At 43.2% G+C, this 26,144-nt stretch overlaps 1 long non-coding RNA gene across 1 annotated transcript in view; it reads right to left on the bottom strand.

Moving 5' to 3' along the window:
- The window catches only part of LOC125450793 (uncharacterized), a 57,685-nt gene that overhangs the window by 5,670 nt on the left and 25,871 nt on the right, over window positions 1–26,144 (bottom strand). The gene's annotated exons all lie outside the window — the stretch shown is intronic.

Raw genomic sequence — 26,144 nt, 5'->3', positions numbered from 1 at the left:
GAAACTGCCATCCTTACCTGGTTTGGTCTACATGTGACCCCACACCCACAACAACGTGATTGATTCTGAACAGCCTTCTGGGCAATTAGGGATGGGCAATAAATATTGCTGATCCAGCAATGCCCTCATCCTATTAATGAAAAAAAACTCACCTCGTCCCATTTTCTCACCATCTCTCCATAACACTGCACAAATCTCCATTTTCAAATAGCAATCTAGTTCCATTTTGGACATCTCAGTTGAACCTGCCTGCACCAGACTTTCACACAATATATTCCAGTCCTAATCACTTGCCGTGTGAATAAGTTTTGCCCCAAGTCAATTTTGCTTCATTAATTAATTGATTTAAACTATTACCATCTCATTCTAAATCCTTTCAGGAGTTGGGAAAGTTTTCGATATGTAGTTTGTCAAGATCCATTATGATTTTGAACAGTTCGAACAAATCTGCTCTCAATCTGTCTCCTTCAATGAAAACAGTCTCAAAATTTATCTCCATAACTGAAATTCCTAATCTCGGGACCCATTTTATGACATTTTTCTGCACCCATTTCAATTAATTCACGTTTTTCCTGAAGTTTGATGCCCAGAACTGAAGATAATACTTTTGCTGAATAAGTGTTTAAACAAGTTCAGCACAAGTTCCTTGCTCCTGCTCTCTGTGCTCCTATTAATAATGCCTGTCATAAAGATAAAGTCACTCTAATCTTAGCAGACTACAGAGCTTCTCCCTCATTGGAGAGATGGATGGCCAGTGGTTGTTTAACTTGAGAACCTCAGGTGAGGATGAGAAAGAGAGCCTTCATGGCAACTTTAGCTAGCATAGGAATTGAACCCATGCTGTTAGCATCACTTTGCCTTGCAAATTAGCCATCACACAGACTATGCAAGTAAGCTATCCTGACAATTTTAAAGCAATGTTTAGACCCAGTTTTGGTCTGGTGGCCAATCTTAGGCATTTACTTTCAGATCAATGACACAGCCTTCAGCAGGGAGCAGAGCAGGGTAGCAAGGATGGAAGAGTCCGATCATCTGGTGCTCCCAGAGATACTGGGCTTGCCCTCCTCAGAACAGAGAAGATCAAAGTGGCCTTTGATTAAGATGGTCAAAATCATGAAGGTTTATGAGTAACAAGAAATTGCTTTCAGAATCAGCAGGGCCTGTAATCAGATGGCACATTGAATTAAGTTACTTGCCAATAGAACCAAAGGATAGTGAGGAGAATATTTTTACAGACATGATGTGGAATACATTGTTTAAACCAACAACAACTCAATTCTGACAGCATTTTTAAAGTAATGGAAAGTGACAAAGTGCTTCAGAGTTATATTATAAAACAAAATATGACAATGTGCCAGTTAGGAAGATATTAGGCCAGACTGACATGAGCATAGTGAACGATTATTTAGATCAGATTAGAAATCAGGCAAAGGCAGGCCCAACTCACTAGACAGTGGAGAGGGCTTGGAAATGGCCAACCATATGAAATGCTGCAGACAGATCGACAACGATGAAGAGAGAGTGGTTGGCTTCGTCACAAAGAATGTTATTTGGGACATTGATAAAAGCAGCTTAATGACTGTAAAAAACACAAATGTAATTGGAGGAATTTAAGCATGGAATTTCAGAATGGCTGGATCGGAACCCGGGAAGCATCACATGTTCACGGGGTTTGGAAAGGGAGGGATGGTTGGAGATGGGTTCAAGATATGAGTTTCTAAAAAGAGACAGCAATAAGCAATATTAATGATTGATGGAACTGGACTTGTTAATAGCTTTCATAAGATAATTTAAGTAAATACATCTAAATTTATGGGGCTGTGGCAAAAGTACAGGAATTGGAATATAATGGAGAGCATTTTCAGAGGTCTGGCACAGGCACAGTGGACCAACAGGCCTCTTTATAGCTGCATCATCTTATAATTTGATGATTAATGGGGTCAATGAAACAGAAGTTTCATTTGGCCATGGTGATTCAGAAATATACCCCGAAGAGGCTCAAGAGAGGCAAAAGGCTGAGACAAAGCAAGTAGTGAAGTTTAGGTTAGGCAGCGTTGATAGAAAGTGAAATAATATCTTAGCTTAATTCAGGCCCCACACTTCTTGTGGATGTACCGTACAGTTTGCAGCCATGTGCCCTTCATTAAAATCTCATGAACGGAAACAGTGCATCTTCTGCTCGCAGATGGAGGAGAATGTATGTGTTTGGGGGACAGAAGGATGGCATGTGGAGGGGAAGGAAATGGAGGCATTGCCAGGAAGAAAGAGGGAGTTTGGCATTGGCTTAGCCACAAATTTGTCAGGAGAGGAAGTTGCACTGGAAGACTGGCAGTTGGTAGAGCTGCAGGAGATTGCTCATTAAATAAAATCAGTCGGGCAGGATTTTTGTGGGTGTTCGAATTTCTTCAAAGTTTCATTCCGAGGGTAACTGAACACAGAGCACGTGATTGCATTCAGCACTGGAGGTAAACAGCAACTTCCCATTTAAGTGACGACCTCAAAGAGTAACATCCAGGCAAATGCTTATTGCTGATTCCTGCTCTTAATTCTTTCACACTTTCCATGGTTTTGCAGGATGGGGGGTGGGGGGGGTGGTGGTGCGGTGGGAAACAGGATCAAAACACACGATTGAAGCTGATCATTACCATGGAATGCAGTGTAGGGCTGTGAATACAGAACTACAAAGAGCCAGCTCTGAAAGCCAGACCACAGAATTCGAACTTTTAACATCACAGCTTCTGATCGCTGGATGCTGCAGCATCTCACAAGCAATATAGGCCCAATTCAAAAGGGTAATGAGAGGGTGGGTGCAGCAGCGCTACTGGCCAATCACATGTGCACACATCTTTGAATGCGCTGATGAAGTATTTTAGGCCCTGAATTAGGACTAGCAGATGTGCAGGGCAAGAGCATGCTGGGAAAAGAAAGCAGCTTCATTTTGTGTTGGCAGGCACACATAGGATGACATTGTATAAGTAGCAACGTGCCTGCTAATAGTGTGCTCTGTTCATTGCGCAGTATAACAGTGTGTTAAAATATGAACTTATGATTCAGGGGCAGGAGTAGGCCTCTAAAATCTGCTCTGCCATTCAATACGATCGTGGCTGAGCTGATTACTCAACATTCCTGCCAACTTCACCCCACCCCCCGATAACCTTTCACCACTCTGTTTCTCATGAATCTATCCATGCTGTCTCAAAAATATTCAAGGGCTCTGATTCCGCACCGTTTTTTGAGGAACAGAATTCACAATACTAAGTGAAAAATAAAATCTCCTTATCTCTGTCCTAAACAAGCAATCCCCTATTTTTAAACCGTGACCCCAAGTTTTTTTTTTCTTTATTCATTAACAGGATGAGGACATCACAGGCTAGGCAGCATTTATTGCCCATCCTTAATTGACCTAAGTGGTTGTAGCAATGGCAGCGTGGTGGTTCCACTTTGTTCCTTATGGCTATGGTGGCAATGTGGTGGCTTTGGGTGGCAACTGAAGTGGCAATGACTCGAGCAATGGCTTCAGAAGTGCCACTTGGTGGGTCCGGTCTGCCCTCCTTGCTATGGGGGCAATGCAATGTCTTCAGTGGTGACAGCATGATGGGTCTGGTCTGGAAATCCTTGCTTCGGTGGTGGCTATCCACTCCAGAAACCCAGGAATCGTGGAGGGAACAAAAGGTGAACTTTGTCCTAACTTTATCACATTTATTTCTTTTCATAATTTCTATAATTAAAATGGCACTGAATTGTGATGACGTACACACATGTCACTGCATTTTCATAAATACAAGTGACAATAAATTGCTATTCTAGTCTATACCACACTAGATTTCACCACATCTTTTCCATATTCACTTTGTCAAGAATTCTCAAGATCTTATATATGTCAATCACCTTGTATTCTTATAAACTCCAGCATATAACTGCACATGAGGAACAATGTGCAGGATAATAGTTTACTGGGATTCTTGTACAAGACAATAGTGCATTGACTTGATTTGATTTGTTTTGATCTGATTTAGTTTAATTTATCATTGTCACATGTACTGGGACACAGTGAAGAATAGTGCCTCACATTCTAACCAGGCAAATCACACCTTATGTAAATACATCAGGGTAATAGAACAGATTGCAGAATATACTGTTACAGAGAAGTTACAGAAAAAAGATCAATTGTAATATATGAGAGGTCCATTCATTATTCGGATAACAATGGAGAAGCTGCTGTACTTATATCTGTCCATATGTGTTTTCAAAACTTTGTATCTTCTGTCCAATGGAAGAGGATGGACGCATATAAATGGGATGGGAGAGGTCTTTGATTATGTTGGCTGCTTTCCTGAGGCAGCAGGAAGTGTAGACGGATTCAATGGAAGGAAGGCTAGTTTTCACAATGGACTGAGCTGTGCTCAACAATAATTACTTGCGATCTTGGGCAGAGCAGTCACCATACCAAGCTGTGATGCATCCAGACAAGATGCTGTCTGTGGTGTATCTGTAAAAAATTGGTAAGAGTCATTGTGGACAAGCCAAATTTCCTTAACCTTCCAAGGAAGAAGAGATGTTGGTGTACTTTCTTGACTGTAGCATTGACGTGAATGGACCAGGATACATCATTGATAATATTTATTCCCAGGAACTTGAAGCTTAAAGCTTGAGGCTAGGAACTTGTTGGGGGGAATGTGCATGATGATAGTTGGGGTCATTGTACAGGATAATAATGTTTGAGGAACAATGTTCAGGATAATCATGTGTTGGGGCAGTGCACAAGAAAATTGGTAGATCAGAAGATATGCCAAAACCTGGGATGACCCAAAAGCATTTTTAGGGTTACAGATTCTTGCTAACCCATATTCAGTTTTCTGAGTCCTTCAATGCTTATTTTGCTTCCAGACCGTGAGCATTTTATACAGCCACCTTGACGCTCCCAAGATGTTGAACTCTTATATATCCTTGGAAGATAACATGTATCTGTTATTTACTGTTAACGTGGGCCTGTTTGTTACTGAGCAGGAATACCAACCAAGAGCTTTGTGTCCAAGACTTGGAATGGGACTTGAAACCACATCCTTCAGATTTGAAGTGTAACTGACCGTGAGATATAGGAGCAGAATTAGACCATGCAGCACACTGAGCCTGCTCTGCCTTTTGTCATGACTGGTATGTCTCTCAACCTCATTCTCCTGCCTTCTCCCCATGGCCCTTGATCTCCTTACTAATCAAGAACCTATCTCTGTCTTGAAAGCACTTAATGAATTGGCCCCCACAGCCCTCTGTGGCAATGTGTTCCACAGATTCACCTCCCGCTGGCTGAAGAAATTCTACCTCATCTCAATTCTAAAGGATCCTCTCTTCACTCTGAGGCTGTGCCCTTAGGTCCCAGGCTCTACAATTAGTAGAGACATCTTCCCCACTTGCACCCTATCCAGGCCTCTCAGTATTCTGTTAGCTTCAATCTGATCCCACCTCATCCTTCAAAACTCCAATGAGTACAGACCCAGAGTCCTCAACTGCTCCTCGTATGACAAGTCCTTCATCCTCAGGATCATTTTATAAACTTCCTCTAGATATCCTCCCAGACCAATACATTCTTTTCTTAGAAATAGGGCTCAAAACTGCTCACAATATTCCCAGTGCAGTTTGACCAAAGCCTCACACAGCCTCAGCAGTTCATTTCTGTTCTTGTACTCTAGCCATCATGAAATGAATGCTATCAGTGTATTTACCTTCCTAATCTCCAACTGAAACTGCATGTTAACCTTAAGAGAATCCCGAACCACGACTCCTAAATTCCTTTGTGCTTCAGTTTCTGAAGCCTTTCCCCATTTAAAAAATAGTCTACACGTCTATTCTTCCAACTAAAGTGAATATCCTCACATTCTCCCACAGAGTACTTAATCTGCCTCTTCTTTGCCCACTCTCCTAACATGTCCAAGTCCTTCTTCTGCAGTCTCCCCCCGCTTCCTCAACATTACCTGTCCCTCTACCTATCCTTGTGACTGACCCACTGATGATGCCGGGAAGGTGACTAACGTAGATACAGAAATAAACATCTTAGTGGACATTATTGTCCATTGTCAGCAGAAGATATTACTCCTGGTTGCTGTGCGACAGCCCTGACTGAAAGTGCAAGATGCATAAATGTAAAGGCATGGAGGACGAGATCAGTATGACTTTTGATGCCCCCACAGTTCAACAGTCTTGCAATGCCCTCTGCTTCAGCTTACCAACTAGAGTAGGCTTTTTTTTAAAATTCTATTCATGGTAGAGGTGGCCTGTCAAATCATCATCACAGATCATAGAATCCCTACAGGGCACTTTGGCCCAACTAACCACACCAACTCTCAGAGCATCCCACCCAAACACTACCCCAATAACCAATCAAATCTACATATCCCTGAACACTCCGGACAACTTGGCATGGCCAATCCACCTAGCCATCTTTGGACTGAGGGAGGAAACCGGAACACTCAGAGGAAACGAGAGCAACCAGAGGAAACCCACACAGACACAGGGAGAATGTGCAAACCCCACACAGACAGTCGCCCAAGTGTGGAATCAAACCCTGGTCCCTGGTGCAATGACCCAATGAGCCACCGTACCACCCTGAAATGTAATGTAAATCAAATGTAAATTTTCCCAAAATTTGTCATATATTGCAGTGACAGTGGAATATCACTCATCCTCCTTATGCATTATTCCAATCAATATTTGGTAAACATTGATCAATATTGACTTGTGCAGCACAGAAGGAGATCAATAAGCCCCTAGCGTCTGGAACAGCTCTTTGAAATAGTAATTTTAATTCATTCTATTCCCCAACTATTTCACCATAATCTGCATGCATTCCCTAGTTAGGGGAGGCAATGGCCTACATTATTATCGCTGGACTAGCAATATTCTGGCAACCTGGGTTTGAATGGTCCTTTGGTAGATACTGGAATTTGATTTCAATAATAGTCTGGGATTAAGAGCCTAATCATGAACATAAAACTTTTGCCACTTGTTGAGGGAAACCTCGTTTGGTTCACTGATTGCCAGTAGGGAAGTGAAATCTGCTGTCTTTATTTGGTCTGGTCTACTTGTGACTCCAGACCCAGAGCAATGCAGTAAACTCTTAACAGCCCTGTGGGTAATTAGGGATGGGAAATAATTGGTGGTCCAGTGAGTGGCACCCATCTGCTGTGAATGAATTTTAAAACTCTCCACTTTATTCAACAAAATTTGACTGGCTTGTGAAAGAATTAATTTATATTGTTTCACAACATGAATGGTTGAATCTTCCTAATACTATCTAAAGGCCATTGCCAGCAAGCTATAGCCTTTCAATTGTAGAATTATTCACCATCAATCCCCAGGGGGTCACCATTTATCAAGATTTAATCCGGACTGGCCATTTATATACTACAACACTATAGTGTACAAATGGAAGAGCAGATCAGAGGTTGAGAAACAATCATGGATAACTCACCTCCCGACTTCCCAATGAAAACCAAAAGAACTGCGGATGCTGTAAATCAGGAACAAAAACAGAAGTTGCTGGAAAAGCTCAGCAGGGTCTGGCAGCATCTGTGAAGAGAAAATCAGAGTTAATGTTTTGGGTCCGGTGATCCTTCCTCAGAACCAGGAAGGGTCACTGGACCTTAAACGTTAACTCTGATTCTTTTCTACACAGATGCTGCAAGACCTGCTGATCCATTTCAGCAATAAGTGATAATGGGAACTGCAGATGCTGGAGAATCCAAGATAATAAAATGTGAGGCTGGATGAACACAGCAGGCCCAGCAGCATCTCAGGAGCACAAAAGCTGACGTTTCGGGCCTAGACCCTTCATCAGAGAGGGGGATGGGGTGAGGGTTCTGGAATAAATAGGGAGAGAGGGGCAGGCGGACCGAAGATGGAGAGAAAAGAAGATAGGTGGAGAGAGTATAGGTGGGGAGGTAGGGAGGGGATAGGTCAGTCCAGGGAAGACGGACAGGTCAAGGAGGTGGGATGATCCATTTCAGCAAGTTCTGTTTTTGTTCCTGATTTCCCAAGCCTGTCCATCATCGGCAAAGCACAAATCAGGAGTTTAATGGAATACTGTCCACTTGCCTGGATGAGTGGAGCACCGACAACATTCAAGAAGCTCAACATTATCAAAGGCAGGACAGACCACTTGGTTTACACCCCATCCATTACCTTTCACATTCACTCCCTCTACCACACTTTACAGTGGCAGCAGTGCATACCATCTGCAGCAATGTGTACCATCTGCAGCAGTGTGTACCATCTACAAGATGCACTACAGCAATTAACCAAGGCTCTTCCAAACTCACAATTTCTACCACCTAGAAGGACAAAGGTGGCACATGGATGGGAACGCTGCCACCCTGCAAAATTCCCTCCAAATGCGCACCCTCCTGGCTTGGAAATATCTTGTGGTTCATTCACTTTCAGTGGATCAAAATCCTCGAACTCTCCGTCTCACAACACTGTGGGAATATCTTCATCACATGTGGCTGCAGTGGTTCAGAAAAGAAACGGATAAACACCACCTTTTTAAGGGCAATTATGTATGGGCAATGAATGCTGGTCTTGCCATCAGTGGCATCCACATCTCTGAATGACTAAATAGAAATGGAAAGAATGAACATAATAAATTCGGCTTGGGAGAAGAGTAATGCAATTTCATTTGTTTCTAATCTGTACCACATTTGAATTAGAATTAGCTTTACTGTCACAAGTACTCAAATGAGTAGGGTGAAAAGTTTTTAAGTTGCTATTTACAGGGCCATCTTAGGTACAAAGGTACCAAATACATCTTCCTCAGTTACAAGATCTTAGAAAATTAGAGAAATAAAAAGTCCAGCATTGCAGAAATAAAAGTTCAAAACTCAGCCTTCGAAACCAGACCACGCTGACATCTAGTCTCCGGACCACACCAGGCCTTGGTTCCAGACCGTGCCAGAGTTCATCTTGAAGCTGTAAGTGATTCTCTGAGGCAAGGCTTTGCCTTCTTTGCAGTCAGGAGAATTGCTCTGGTCCTGTGATGACTGAGAACACATTGAACAGACTAATTCTCAGCTTGTGCCCTGAAGGAACCCCTGCCACCTAGAGGTAGCTTGAACTCATGATCCATACAGCTGACAGCTCTGTTTCAAACAAAGCACCAAGTGCTGACACTGTACTTGATAAAGCCTCTTACATATTTAAGGAGTTAAAAGGAGGTGGTACCCATGCACTGGCTGAGTTCTTGGTGATCCTACTATATGGTGTGGACAATTATTGTAGCAAGATGCTGCACACAAACTACCAAAAACTGGAATAATCAACGTGATTGTAAAATGAGCAGAGACAATCCTTTCAAACCCACTGAGGAAAGGGTGATTGGAACATAATATGCAGCTGTATCATCCACTGAACTCCCTCCGACAATCCAAAACTCAATACAGGGGCCAGGTTTTCCTTCCTTCTGGTTTCTACTGGCACACAAAAAAGCACCTTGCATTCAAGCCCACCGACTCCCACAGCTACCTAGAATACACCTCCTCCCACCCACCCTCCTGCAAACATTCCATCCCCTATTCCCAATTCCTCCGCCTCTGCCGCATCTGCTCCCACGATGAGGCATTCCACTCCCGCACATCCCAGATGTCCAAGTTCTTTAAGGACCGCAACTTTCCCTCCACAGTGGTCGAGAACGCCCTTGACCGCGTCTCCCGCATTTCCCGCAACACATCCCTCACACCCCGCCCCCGCCACAACTGCCCAATGAGGATCCCCCTCGTTCTCATACACCACCCCACCAACCTCCGGATACAACGCATCATCCTCCGACACTTCCACCATCTACAATCTGACCCCACCACCCAAGACATTTTTCCATCCCCACTCTTGTCTGCTTTCCAGAGAGACCACTCTCTCCGTGACTCCCAAGTTCGCTCCACACTGCCCTCCAACCCCACCACACCCAGCACCTTCCCATGCAACCGCAGGAAATGGTACACTTGCCCCCACACCTCCTCCCTCACCCCTATCCCAGGCCCCAAGATGACTTTCAATATTAAGCAGAGGTTCACCTGCACATCTGCCAATGTGGTATACTGCATTCATTGTACCCAGTGTGGCTTCCTCTACATTGGGGAAACCAAGCGGAGGCTTGGGGACCCCTTTGCAGAACACCTCCGCTCGGTTCGCAATAAACAACTGCACCTCCCAGTCGCAAACCATTTCCATTCCCCCTCCCACTCTTTAGATGACATGTCCAACATGGGCCTCCTGCAGTGCCACAATGATGCCACCCGAAGGTTGCAGGAACAGCAACTCATATTCCGCTTGGGAACCCTGCAGCCCAATGGTATCAATGTGGACTTCACCAGCTTCAAAATCTCCCCTTCCCCCACCGCATCCCAAAACCAGCCCAGTTCGTCCCCTCCCACCACTGCACCACACAACCAGCCCAGCTCTTCCCCTCCACCCACTGCATCCCAAAACCAGTCCAACCTGTCTCTGCCTCCCTAACCTGTTCTTCCTCTCACCCATCCCTTCCTCCCACCCCAAGCTGCACCTCCATCTCCTACCTACTAACCTCATCCCACCTCCTTGACCTGTCCGTCTTCCCTGGACTGACCTATCCCCTCCCCACCTCCCCACCTATCCTCTCCTCTCCACCTATCTTCTTTTCTCTCCATCTTCGGTCTGCCTCCCCCTCTCTCCCTATTTATTCCAGAACCCTCACCCCATCCCCTTCTCTAATGAAGGGTCTAGGCCCGAAACGTCAGCTTTTGTGCTCCTGAGATGCTGCTTGGCCTGCTGTGTTCTTCCAGCTTCACACTTTATTATCTTGCATTGATGTAGCACTTTTTCTCAATATTCCAAAGCACATGGCAGCCATTAAAGTTCCTTTTAAAAATAGTAATTATTACAATGCAACAGCCAGCCTGCATACAGCAAGCCTCTGCAAACAGCAATTTGATTGCAGCCAGGGAACCAGTTTGTTTGGCAGTACTGTGACCTCCAGGTAAGGAGGGGTGAATTGGCTTGTCTCTTTTCAGCATTCTCAATTGGCCACAGTCTTGATTCATGCTGTCTTTAGTACGGCTACGCCTCTCTTCAATTAAAATTTAGTTAAGTAATTTCTATTATAGCAGTAGGCTCAGGGTGTCCATTTCTGAAGAAGGGTCCAGACCGAAAACGTCAGCCTACCTGCTCCTCTGATGTTGCTTGGCCTGCTGTGTTCATCCAGCTCAACACCTTGATATCTTGATAATTGTAGATGTTGTTTTCAGCTGCAACCTATAATCATTCTCATGAAGGTGTAAGCTATGAAAAGACGAAGAGTGTCTTTTCATTCATCCTCAGGAAGACTGACTTCATTCAATGATAAAATGTTTGTTTCAGTCAGTCATCTGTTGTCTAATTCACATCTAAACTTGGCCAAGTGGTCAGGTGAAGACTGTGGCCATCTTACATTGGTGTTTTTCTTTCTCTTCTTCTAGAAATTGATTTTTATTCCATGAATCTCTCAGTTAGCAAATTGGTGGTATTCCAAACCAATAGCACATATTTTGCAATACATAACATTGATCTTAACCAAGAGATTAGAACATTATTCCAATGAGCCACCACACACTGCAGCACAAAGGAACTACGCACAGCAGAGGAAAATCACCTATACAGCGTATTCAAAAAGAATGGGTACCCTATGAACACAGTCCGCCGATTTCTCAGCAACAAACCCAAACAAACAGACAAAACGGGCTCAGAAACCATAACCACTCTCCCCGACATCAAAGACATTTCCGAAATGACTGCCAGACTACTCGGACCCCTTGGCATCAGGGTAGCCCACAAACCCACCAACACACTAAAACAGCAGCTAATGAACTTAAAAGACCCTATACAGACAACAAATAAAACGAACGTCATCTACTAAATACATTGCAAGAACTGTGACAAACACGACATTGGACAAACTGGCAGGAAGCTAGCCACCAGGATACATGAACATCAACTAGCCACAAAACGACATGACCCACTATCACTCGTATCCTAACATACAGATAAGGAAGGACACCACTTTGATTGGGACAACACATCCATCCTAGGACAAGCCAAACAGAGACATGCATGAGAATTCCTAGAAGCATGGCATTCCAACCGAAATTCCATTAACAAACACATTGACTTGGAGCCAATCTACCATCCCCTGAGAAAAAGAACAGGAAATGACATCACCAACCCAAGGAAACCTAACCAGATAAATAGAAAGCGGGACATAACACCAGCGTTTCGTCGGAGGCTCACTGATGATGTTACCTAGTATGGTGACGAAACGTCTGAAAACGAACCTTCCAGCTCAGCGAGCAAACTCACATCCAGATGAACAATTTCCCTATGAGACTTTTTTCACCTAAATTTCTTCAGTGATCTGGAGATGAACCTCTGACCTTTAAACTTCAGAGCAACACTGGAGAGTTGGCAACCCAAGTGCTTTTAACAGAACTGATCTGAATCTCTTCAATGATAGCTCTGGATGAAGTCCCCTGTTCCCTGAGCAATTACAACTAAAATGCACTCAATAGGAATAAAGCAGACACAAGCAACTGAAGTTCGATAAAGCTGCTACAGCATCAACTGCATTTTCTGCTTCCCAAAGATTCCTGTCAGCTGATAATACATATTCAGCTCTTCTTTTGTCCTTCTGTCTTGCAAGTAGTTACTTACACTTTTTAGATGTGAATAAACAACATCAATGAACTAAAGAGGCACATTAATGTCTTGATTGCTTGTCTAGCAAGTCTAATCTATATTAATTTGCACTGCCTGCATGTTGCATCATTACTTCTAGTTCAGTTGCAGCTCTTTGTGTTTCGCCTTCACAGTTGAAAAAATGTTTTGTCTCTGTCATCATCCATTTATAAACAGAATGCCACTGGGCAAACTCATGGAGCATCAACATAATTGATTGCATGGTGCTGTCGGCTGGCCGAGGTTTCTCTCAATCAAATGGGAACTCTGTAGCATGCTCGATTTGTAAGCTGTCTGTGTCAAAATTGGGCAGGAAGGGGAGGGTGGGTAATGCAGCGATCATAAATGTTGGTCTCAACATGTGAAATAGTAATGTGATGGAGGATGCTCCTGAGTTATTCCAACGAGGGTAACAATTTCATTCTGAGTATCGGGATGCAGCAGAGTAGTGGTAATACACAAGTAATACTGAGGTCCAGGTATTCTGTGGACATTGGTTCAAATCCCATCACTGCTGAAAGTAAAATATTAATCCAATTAACTCTGGAATTAGAGTGGTACCCAAATGGTGAATATGTAATTAGAGTTAGTTATCCTAAAAAAAAATCTTGTTCAGTAATACCTTTTAGGGAAGGAAATTTGGTGAGCCTAGATCTTCAGTAACGTAGTAGATTCTTAACTATCTCTTGGGTTAGCCGAGGAGGCTCATTTTCCATGGAAAATATAACAACAAAAATTCTTCTATTGAACCTTGGCTACAATGCAATATCTAAACTTTAAAGGGTTTTTAATCAATACTGGCATAATGTGAGCTTCCAGACTTTTTTTATCATATAATTGATCCAAATTTGTCCATTGCTTTGTGGTCTGGTGTGAGGTTTTAAGGTCAATGAAATATTCTTACAAGAGTAATTCAAGTTATGATAAATTTTTGATAAATCCTCAAATTTAAATATCAGTAGGATCCATTTCCAAGAAAAAAATCAATGAGTCCTTGCTCAGTTTTTGGAGTCTACATTGGGTCCTTTGAAAGACAACCTGTTTAGTTCAATTTCCCAGTCCCTTCTCCATATTCCTGCAAAGTTAGCAGATTCAAAAATGTATCCAGTTCCCTTTTGAACATTAGCAATGAATCTGTACCCAGGAGCTGATTGGCCAGTGCATTCCAAATCCAAGCCACTTTTGCACAAAAGGGTTTCTTCTTATGCTCAATCATTTTTTTTGCCAGTCACTTCAAAACTGCTCCCTCTCGTTATCAAACCTTCAGCCATGTCTCTTCACTCATTCAATCGAACCCTTTATATTCTTAAACACTACAACAAAATTTTATTTATTATTGTTTTTATTTATTCTTCTTTTCAAGTAAGTTTTATTACTGCTTGACCTATTTCCAATTCACCCTTAGACTTTAATAATAATGAGATCATTAAGGCCCCAGCATTCCCAATATTTTATGTTTCTCAGTTAAAACCAAAAGAACAACAGACGTTGTAAATTAGGAACAAAAACAAAGTTGCTGGAAAAGCGCAACAGTTCTGAGGAAGGGTCACTGGACCCGAAACGTTAACTCTGTTTTTCCTTTCGCAGATGCTGCCAGACCTTTACAGCAACTTTGTTTTTGTTTCATGTTTCTCATCCCAGTTAAACATTATGACATATTTACCACATTATAAACACAATAAACTTGATGGTGTATTTTCCAATGCTACAGGTTAGTAGGAAGTGCTCCCTACTTCTCTGATAGCAGGTTAGTCGAAAATGAACAGATGCTACAGGGTAAAGACAACTTGTTTCATTCCCTAAGAGACATTAGTGAACCAGTTGAATTTTTAACAACAATCCCACAGATTTCTGTTCACATCTTTTCTTTCAGAAGGCCACATCTGGATGAACAGCCCATAGAGTCACTGTACAATTACACCCTTGACCCTCCTCCCCATTTGTAACTTCCAAGCTAAGTAACTTTCACAATGTCACCCTTGAACGTTACCTGGCCAATCATCTCTCAAAACAACAGCATTAGGAGATAAATTGGTTTAACTCAGACAGTTTAACATTAGTACTGAGATCACATTATATACGGTGACCCCATTTTTCATCCCCAAAATCACGGCTTGGCATATATTCACTGTATAAGTTGACCTCCCCCTATTAGCCATGACATTGGAAGACAACTTCAATTTTTCACCCATAAAATGAATGTTTTACTTACCAGTGCTTCATACAGTACACCACCATTCTAAGAAGAGAGTAACCTGGGTTATGGTGACTTTACCATTTTACATTTATTTTATATAGCAATTGGCACAAGGGATCCAGCAAGTGAGAGGGGCTGCATTCTGAATTTGGAGTTTAATACACCTCCACACTTTGTATTAGCTGTCAATGTTTTACAAACCAGCAACAGCCCGACCACACAATGTATGAATTGATCCTGATTTTTGCAAGGGATTTTTAAAGGCTTCAGAAGTTGAATTATATGCAGATATCTGCAGTAGTAAATGGAGCTTTAAACCGTTCATTTCATCATTTTAGTAAAGCTATTAATTGGTTTTAACTGCCTAACACCTTCATTAAAATAAAGTGCAAAGGAAATTCAAGTGAATCCTTTAATATGTGAGTCCACAAGTTAAATCTAATAATTACACAGCTCATTTGCCAGGCTGGCTTGCACATTGGACTGCACATTGCAGTAAAACAGAACTGGACAAGAAGATGGAGTGCTACAATTGGCACCACTGCCCCAGTTTTTGATAGGGGAAGATAAAATTGAAAGACTTGCATTTGTTCAGTGCCTTTCACAGTCATAGAATGGCCAATATTCTTTACAGGGCACGAGGCACTTTTCACCTACAGTTACTATTATTATCGAGGAAACACAATAGCCAATATGCACACAGCAGCAATGTGATAATGTACAATTCTTCTGCTTATAGTGATTGATGGGTAAATATTAACTTGCACACTGTGAAAGATAACTCTACTTGTCCTTCTTCACAGGAGCTTTTCCATTTGCCTGAGAGGAAATATTAGTTTAATGGCTCATCTGAAAAGATAGCAGCTCTCCCTCTGGATCATAGAATCCTCCACAATGTGGAAACAGGCCCTTTGGCCCAGCAAGTCCACACTGACCCTCAGAGCATCCCACCCAGGCCCATAGCCCACAACTTACCGAATCTACACATCCCTGAACACCACTGGGCAATTAGCATGGTCAACCCACCTAACCTGCACATCTTGGACTGTGGGAGGAAACCAGACTGCCTGAAGGAAACCCACACAGACACAAGGAGAATGCGCAAACTCTACACAGACAGTCACCTGTGGGTGGAATTGAACCTGGGCCCCTGGCACTGTGAGGCAGTAAGCTAACCACTGAGCTGCCAAACAAGGGCTCATCTAGGATTTGAACCCAGGACCTCTCACACTCTAAGCAAGAATCACACCCCTAGATCAGCAAGCCAGCTGGATGTTTTGGGCTCCTTACCTGGGCTATCTCTGAGTCTTTTTGATTTCTGGTTCCTGCATAAGTTCCATTGCTTTCTCCAAAGTTAACTCTTCTTTAGACTGTAAGCTATGTGATAAAGACTCATTAATAATTTTAATTATAATTCTATTACTATGAATTACAATTTCAAAATTCCATTGTCACAATTTTCTAATAATCTACAGAGGTCAATAATGAAATTATCTAAAAATTCAGAATCTGCTGGGAAAACTGAGCAGGTCTGGCAGATCTGGATAAGGTGAATAACCAAGATCTTTTCCCTAAGGTAGATGAGTTTAAAACTAATGGACATATTTTTAAGGTAAAAGGGGAAAGATTTAAAAGAGGCCTGAGGGGCAACTTCTTCACACAGTGGGTGGTTCATACGTGGAATGAACCAGAGGAAGTGGTAGGTACTGGTACAGTTGCAATATTTAAAAGGCATTTGGACACATACATGAATGCAAAAGGTTTAGAGGGATATGGGCCAAATGCAGTGCTGGTGTGTCAGCTAAGATTTGGCAGAGTGATGCTGCTTGAAACCCAGGAAAACAGCGCTTAGATAAATGCCCTGAAGTTTTATTCCAATCACTTTGGTCCTTAGCCATTTTAGCTGGATATGTCAGATTTGCATCACTGACATCTGAAAAATCTGCAGGGATCAGTCTGACTTATTGGAACCCCATGCGCATTAGAAAATTGCAGACTGTGGAAAGATGTACAACTCTAATGCCAAATATTTTTTCAGCTAGCGCAAGACACCTTTCTAGTGGTTACCACACAGCTCTACCAAGAGGGGTTTGGGAGTGGCCTATGATCTTCCTACTGAATGACTGATGGGTAAATATTAACTAGCACACTTGACCTGCGGGAAGACTTCTTAACTGGTCAGTTAGATTGCAAAGAATGGAAGAACCTGCATTTTTATATAATAAAATGTGAGGCTGGATGAACACAGCAGGCCCAGCAGCATCTCAGGAGCACAAAAGCTGACATTTCGGGCCTAGACCCTTCATCGGAGAGGGGGATGGGGTGAGGGTTCTGGAATAAATAGGGAGAGAGGGGGAGGCGGACCGAAGATGGAGAGAAAAGAAGATAGGTGGAGAGTAGAGTATAGCTGGTGAGGTAGGGAGGGGATAGGTCAGTCCAGGGAAGACGGACAGGTCAAGGAGGTGGGATGAGGTTAGTAGGTAGGAGATGGAGGTGTGGCTTGGGGTGGGAGGAAGGGATGGGTGAGACGAAGAACAGGTTAGGGAGGCAGAGACAGGTTGGGCTGGTTTTGGGATGCAGTGGGTGGAAGGGAAGAGCTGGGCTGGTTGTGTGGTGCGGTGGGGGGAAGGGGATGAACTGGGCTGGTTTTGGGATGCGGTGGGGGAAGGGAAGATTTTGAAGCTGGTGAAGTCCACATTGATACCATTGGGCTGCAGGGTTCCCAAGCGGAATATGAGTTGCTGTTCCTGCAACCTTCAGGTGGCAACATTGTGGCACTGCAGGGGGCCCATGACGGACATGTCATGTAAAGAATGGGAGGGGGAGTGGAAATGGTTTGTGACTGGGAGGTGCAGTTGTTTATTGCGAACCGAGCGGAGGTGTTCTGCAAAGGGGTCCCCAAGCCTCCGCTTGGTTTCCCTAATGTAGAGGAAGCCACACTGGGTGCAGTGGATGCAGTATACCACATACCACATCCATTTCCACTCCCCCTCCCATTCTTTAGATGCTCCCAGTCGCAAACCATTTCCACTCCCCCTCCCATTCTTTAGATGACATGTCCATCATGGGCCTCCTGCAGTGCCACAATGATGCCACCCGAAGGTTGCAGGAACAGCAACTCATATTCCGCTTGGGAACCCTGCAGCCCAATGGTATCAATGTGGACTTCACCAGCTTCAAAATCTCCCCTTCTCCCACCGCATCCCAAAACCAGCCCAGTTCGTCCCCTCCCCCCACTGCACCACACAACCAGCCCAGCTCTTCCCCTCCACCCACTGCATCCCAAAACCAGTCCAACCTATCTCTGCCTCCCTAACCTGTTCTTCCTCTCACCCATCCCTTCCTCCCACCCCAAGCTGCACCTCCATCTCCTACCTACTAACCTCATCCCACCTCCTTGACCTGTCCGTCTTCCCAGGACTGACCTATCCCCTCCCTAACTCCCCACCTATACTCTCCTCTCCACCTATCTTCTTTTCTCTCCATCTTCGGTCCGCCTCCCCATCTCTCCCTATTTATTCCAGAGCCCTCACCCCATTCCCCTCTCTGATGAAGGGTCTAGGCCCGATACGTCAGCTTTTGTGCTCCTGAGATGCTGCTGGGCCTGCTGTGTTCATCCAGCCTCACATTTTATTATCTTGGATTCTCCATCATCTGCAGTTCCCATTATCACCTGCATTTTTATGGTGTCTTTCAACACCTCACAGTATTATGCCCACAGTATTAAGTTCAGTTTTGGTCTCCTTACTTGAGGAAGGACGTGGTGACCATGGAGGCAGTTCAGAGGAAGTTCACCAGGATGAAAGTGCTGTTGTACAAGAAGTGGTTAAATAGCTTTGGGCTTGTACTTGCTGAAGGTCAGAAAAATGAGAAGCGATCTGATATAAAATGCTAAAGGGAAGGATTGATAAGGTGGACTTTGAATAGATAATATCCACACCCCCACCCCCACCCCGAGTGGGACAGTTTCATACGAGAGGCCATAGATATAGAGTGAGAGGAGGTAGGTTTAAAACTGAGATGAGGAGAAACTACTTTTCTCGGAGGGTTGTGACTCTGTTGAGCTCACTTACCCAGAGTGCAGTGGAGGCAGACTCAATCAGCAGATTCTAGAAAGAAATAGACATGTTTTTGATAAAAAGCAGGATAAAAGGCTTTGGGGAGCAGGCAGGAAAGCGGAGTTGAGACCAGAATAAGATCAGCCATGATCATGTTAAATGGCAAAGCAGGCTCAAAGGGCTGAATTTCCTATTCCCATTCCTAATTCCTACATTCTTAATATCTCAATGCATTGCACAGCCAACAATGCGCTGTTTAAAGTGTTGTTACTGCTATGAGGGAAGAAACACAGCACCCAATTTAAACATCGCAAGCTCTCACAGGCAGAAACAGAACAACAGCCAGGTCATCAACTTTTCATATGTTGACCGAGTGATAACTATTGGTGGGACAGCAGAGAGAGCTTCCTTGTTCTTCTTCAAAATAGTAGCATGGGATCTTACAACTGAGAAGGAAGACAGGGTTTTACTTTAGCTCCTTAACTGAACAGATAGCACTTCTGACAGCGCAGTGTTGTCTCAAAACTGCACAGGAATATTAGCACAAGCTGCTGTAGTGAGATTGGAATGGAAGAGTCAAAATCATAAGCCCTGTCAATTGAGCCTCGACAGCCTAATATTTGGCCCCAACAATGACAGTTTCTAAACCACATAAAAGTATATTTGTTCCAAGAATGTAATTGCATACCTAAAATATGATTCTGAAGACACTTGGCAGCATTACTTAAGAGCTTGAGCAATAAAAACAAGAGAAATGCTCCGCATTTTGCCTTGGCTTTGGGTTGGTGAGCCTAAAAAGGAAAGGTCATAAAAGACAAATGTCTCATTACTGGCAAAGAGATGCTTATGTGGGTCCAATGAAATGATCACATTTCTGTAAGCACCCTCAGTGCTGGACTGAGCTACTATGTCTGAAAAAAACATCTGAAAAAGACTAACCAACTTTAAATTGTTCTTAATTTCAAACAGATTTTGTGCCTGCTCAGAAGAGCTACTAAGGGCAGAATTTTCCACTGACCAAGGCGATGAGAAAATGGTGAGTTTAACAGTAATTTTTTGTTCTAACACTGTACAAGACACTAAGCAGACCACAGTTGGAACATCATGAACAGTTTTGGTCCATTACCTGTAGAAAAGATTGGGGGCAGTCCAGTGAATGTTCACTGGGCTGACACAGGGTATGGAGAGATTGTCTTATGAGAAGTTAAGTGGGTTTGGCCTATACTTGAGAGGTAACCTAATTGAAACATACAAGATTCTTAGAAGACTTTACAGGGTAGATGCTGAATGGTTGTTTCGTCTTGTAGTAGAGTCGAGGACCAGAGAGCATCATCTAAGAATAAGGGGTCACGAACTTAAGACAGAGATGAGGAGGAACTTATTCTTTCATAGAGTTGATCAAGTATAGAATTCTTTAGCACAGAGTGTTGGTGAGGCCAGGTCATAAATACATTCAAGGTTGAGACAGGTAGATATTTTTCAACAAGGGAATCAAAAGGTAACGGAAAATGCAAGAAAGTAGAATTGAGGATTATGAGATGCGTCATGTCGGAGCAGATCAATGAACTGAATGGCCTACTTATGCTGTCACTTCTGATGGTCTTGTGCATGAACTCAAAAATCAGATTCTCACCATGGAGGAAAATGTTGGTATTAACTCATCCCTCCCTTGAAAGTAAAATTAGTTTTTATATTCATTCATGAGATGTAGATATCATTGGCTGGGCCAGCATTTTTTGCTCATCTCTAATTGTCGTGGAGAAGGTGATTGTGGTGTCAGAACGTTATTCACATCAATTGACATCCCAGTAGGCAAAGAAACATTGGCCACATCACTGGAGGAAGCAGGAATGCAGACCAGCAACTCCATCAGTAATGACAACGTACTCAAACTACTAGACTTGTACCTCACCACACAATTCGTCTTTAATGGTCAAGTATACAAGCAGATCTATGGCATACACCTAGGGTCACCCATCTCAGGACTCATTGCAGAAGCAGTCATGCAAACACTAAAGTGCACTAGTCTCCCACGCATTCAACCTAAACTGTGGATCAGGTACATAGACGACATATTTGTCAACATTAAAAGTGCCAAACTAGAAGAGACTCATTGCCTCAACTACAACGCACTCACTGGGTTTAAATTCACGAGAGAAGAAGAAAACAATCAGCTGAAGAAGGGTCCTGACTCAGAATGTCAGCTTTCCTGCTCCTCTGATGCTGCCTGGCCTGCTGTGTTCCCCCAGCTCCACACTGTGTTATAATTATCTTCCGTGTCTGGACATCAGGATTGAACATATGGCCAAAGGGGCGTTCCAAGCCTCTATACACAGGAAAGCAAACCATACTGACCAAATCCTCAACTTCCACAGCAATGACCCCAATGCCCACAAAGCTACATCAGGACATGATTTAAAAGGGCTATCACTCATTGCAACATGCCAGCGCTACGCAGGAAAGAGGAAGACTACCTATACAAAATCTTCGCTATGAATGAATGTCCCCTCAACTTCATCTGCAGGTGCCTACTAAATAGACAACATCAAGAGGAAAAAAACTCCCTAACGCACTGGCCACACTGCCCTACGTCAAAAACATATTGGAAGTGACAACAAGATTCCTACAACCACTAGGAACCATGGTGGCCCACAAGCCCACAGCCATGCTACGACAAACACTTACAAGGATTAAAGACCCCATTCCCACAACATGCAGAACCAACATAGTCTACAAAATGCCATGCAAGACTGCCACAAACATTACATCGGACAGACAGGAATGAAACTAGCCACCAGAATACATGAACATCAGCTAGCAGCAAAATTACATAGTGAACTTTCCCTAATATCAGTAAACTCGGACAATGAAAGCTTTCAGTTTAACATTGGCAATATAACCAGAGTAGCCCAAAACAAACATTGACATGCATGGGAATTCCTACAGCCATGGTTCTCAACCAATAATGCAATCAACAAATGTATAGAACTGGACCCAATATACAAACCCATACAGAACAGAACCAGAAGTGACAATACTCACCATAACGGCACGGACAGTATAAATTCCAATTGGAGTAGAACAACCTCGCTTCATTGCAGCGTCACTAATGATGTCACTTAGCATGGTGATGAAACATCTGACTGAAATCAAGCCAGCTCAGCGAGCAAGTCAACAACCTCACCCGCAACCGGAGCTACAGATCTTTGCAAAATCCTTAAAAGTGATAGTGAGTTGCCTTCATGAAGCAGTATAGTTCTTATGAGGTACAGACACTATGTCCCTGTTAGGGAAGCAATGTACCCCTCCCAGATGGGCTCAATTCATTCTATGCTCACTTTCAACAAGAAGGTCAGTGAAATGATGTCCCCTGCCCCGACAGTCTTGAGTGCACCTGTACTCACAGTCTTCACTGCAGATGGCAGACCTGCCTTCAGAAAGTGACTGGCCCCTATGGAGTCCCCAGCTATGTACTAAGATCCTGCACAGACCACCTGGCAGGAGTATTTGCAGCCACATTTAACCTTGCCTTATTACGATCTGAGGTTCCCAATGGCCTCAAGAAGACTACCATCGTCGTGGTGCCAAAGGAAAAAGCAGGCAGTGCACCTCAATGACTACCGCCTGGTAACTCTGACATCTATCATTATGGAATGCTTCAAGAGATTAGTAATGACACACATCAACTCTAGACTCCCAGATTGCCTTGATCTACTCCAATTCACCTACTGTCGCAAGAGGTCGATGACAGACACCATCTCTCTGGTTCTACACTCATTCCTGGATGACCTAGACAACAAGAATAACTATATCAGACTCTTAGTTTGACTTTAGCTCTGCCTTCAATGCAATTATTCCAACCAAACTCACCTTGAAACTTTGAGACATTGGTCTCTGCTCCCCATTCTGTAACTGGGTCCTTGATTTCCTGACCTACAGACTGCCACGAGTGAGAGTAGATAACAACACCTCCTCCATCATAATCCTCAACACCAATGCCCTGCAAAGGTATGTACCCAGCTCCTTCCTATACCTCTTATATATTCACAATCATGTGATTAAATTCAGCTCGAACTCCATTTACAAGTTTGCTGATGGCACCACCATAGTGGATTGTATCTTAAACAATGACGTGACAGAGTGCAGGAAAGAGATGGAGAGTTTGGTGGCATGGTGTAAAGTCAACAATCTCTTCCTCAATGGCAGCAAAATGAAGGAACTGGTCATTGACTTCGGCAAGCAGAATGGAGGACACACCCCTGTCTATATCAATGGTGTTGAGGTGGATCGGCTAAGAGTTTCAAATTCCAGGAGTAAATATCACCAACAATCTGTCCTGGTCCATCCATGTCAATGTTATCGTTAAGAAAACACACTAATGCCCCTACTTCCTCAGAAGGCTAAGGAAATTTGGCATGTCCATCATGACTCTTACCAATTTTTATAGATGTACCATAGAAAGCAGCCTATCCAGATGCATTACAGCTTGGTATAACAACTGCTCTCCCCAAGACCACAAAAAACTACAGAGAATTGTGAATACAGCCCAGTGCATCATGAAAACTGGCCTTGCATATATTGCTTTCATTTCTCAGTCCAATGAGTGTGGAGGTTGGGATGTCATGTTAAGGTTGTACATAACATTGCTGAGGCATCTTCTGGAGTACCAGGGGCAGTTCTGGTCACCCTAGCATAGGAACAGTATTATTAAACTGGGGTGGGCTCACCAAAGATCGACCAAGATGTTGCTAGGAACTGAGAGTCTGGGTTACAAAAATAGGCTGGGGCCTTTTTCACTGGAGCATAGGAGGTTGAGGGGTGACCTTATAGAGGTTTGTAAAATCATGAGGAGCATGGATAAGGTGAATAGCAAAGGCATTTTCTCAGGGTGGGAGAGTTCAAAACTAGGGGGCATACTTCTAAAGTGAGAAGAGAAAATTTTGAAAAGGACACTATTTTTTACACGTGCTTCTAGATGATTGTGTAAAAATGGACTCTGAACCAAAGACGCTTCAGTCACATGAGAGAGTCCACTCTCTGGTGAATACTACTAAACTGTCCCACATTCTGAGCTTGCTTTTTATGTCTTTGACCCTCAATAGCTCTGTAGTGAGCAAAATGTAATGAGTCTTCACTATAACAATAGACAATAGGTACTGGAGTAGGCCATTCGGCCCTTTGAGCCAGCACCACCATTCATTATGATCATGGCTGATCATCCACAATCAGTATCCTGTTCCTGCCTTATCCCCCTAACCCTTGATTCCACTATCTTTAAGAGCTCTATCTATCTCTTTCTTGAAAGTATCCAGAGAATTGGCCTCCACTGCCTTCTGGGGCAGAGCATTCCATATATCCACCATTCTCTGGGTGAAGAAGTTTTTCCTCAACTCTGTTCTAAATGGCCTACCCCTTATTTTTAAACTGTGTCCTCTGGTTCTGGACTCACCCATCAGCGGAAACATGCTTCCTGCCTCCAGAGTGTCCAATCCCTTAATAATCTTATACGCCTCAATCAGATCCCCTCTCATCCTTCTAAACACAAGTGTATACAAGCCCAGTCATTCCAATCTTTCAACATACAATAGTCCCGCCATTCCGGGACCTCATAACCTCATAACCTCATAATGCCTATGCAACCCCATTGACAGCACTTCCTGTAATTAGAACTGCAACATGGAGAACAGTTTCCTCCATCTGAGTCCACATTTACAGTAAATTAACATGTGATTTGGCCATTGCCCATCTCACAACCTTCAATTTTGTTGTGTGGCTTTGAGAACCCTAGTCATGGGAAATACTTTTCTCACTTGAAGCCCATTGACATATGACAGATTGAACCATCACTCCCATAACATGTCTTCAGTGGTCCACCAATACCAAGCCTGGTTCCTCCCCACTCATAATCATTACCCTCACAATCCCCAAGTAACATCTGTAGAACCTTGACTGCAATCTTTAGCTAATAGATGAATGGTTCCCTAAGGGGGTGAGGTACTCTCTATGTCATCCACTTTACTGATTATGGGAGAGGTACCAAGATATGGGATTGAAACATAGCACACTCTTTTATTGGTTAAAGATACTCCACACATTGTGATAGAGCACTCCCTTACATAGAGGATAGTAGAAGTCTGGAAATTTCTCTCCATCAAAGCTGCTGAGACTGGAGGGTCAAATGAAAGCTTCCAAACCGAGATTGATAGATTTTTGTTTGGTAGGTGCATTGGCTGATATTGAACCAAAGCAGGTCATGGTGGTAAGCTCTTCATTGTTTAAATAATTTCAAGCTCTAAATGATCCAATTGACCTATTGAGATTCTGTTATGGTTGAAGAGGGTGATATAGGATGGGCATGAATGTCAATGTTGTCACCATTGGTCTTTGAGGAAGCTCGGCAGCTGGGCTACCTCTGAGGCCACATTGCCTGGTGTGAATTTTATGCAAATAGTCACTGAAACACATTGAAATAAATCTCACTGCTGGCCTCCACTTGGGATAACCAGCAACATTGTTTGCCCAAGAGACCTGCAATATAAATGTTTGCACTTTTTTAGGATGTCCTTATATTATTTATACAGACCACCTTGATATCATCTACCCCCACCCAACAGTTCCGCAGTGAAGACTGATTAATTGATTGATTAATGTCTTGTTGTCACATGTTGATACAGTGAAAAGTGTTGTTTTGTGTGCTATGTAGGCAGATCATACCCTACCAAGTGCATCTATGTAGCAGAACAGAGTGCAAAATACAGTGTTACAGCTGCAGAGAAGGTGCAGAGAGAGAGAGATCAGAATTAATATTTGAGAGATCCATTCAAAAGTTTGGTCACAGTGGAGGAGAATATGGTCTTAAATCTATTCGTACATGTATTCAAATTTTATTTGTTTGATTGACTGATTGATTTATTATCACGTGTACCAGAGTACAGTGAAAAGCTTTGTTTATGAGCAGTACAGGCAGCTCATAGTAAGCAAGGATGTACGGAACAAAGGTTCTAAAAATAACTTAGAGAGAGACATACACATTACACTGCATAGGGTGGGCGTGAAGTGAGATCAATGTTAACAAAATGAGCATTATTTGAGGCTAGGGAGTCCATTCATCAGTCTAATAATGGCCAGGAAGACCTGCTGGTGCATGTATTCAACCTTCTGAA

Source organism: Stegostoma tigrinum, chromosome 3, assembly GCF_030684315.1.
Source record: "Stegostoma tigrinum isolate sSteTig4 chromosome 3, sSteTig4.hap1, whole genome shotgun sequence".
Taxonomy (NCBI): Eukaryota; Metazoa; Chordata; class Chondrichthyes; order Orectolobiformes; family Stegostomatidae; genus Stegostoma; species Stegostoma tigrinum.
Note: the sequence above shows the minus strand (reverse complement) of the source record. Positions and strands in the feature narration are given on the sequence as shown.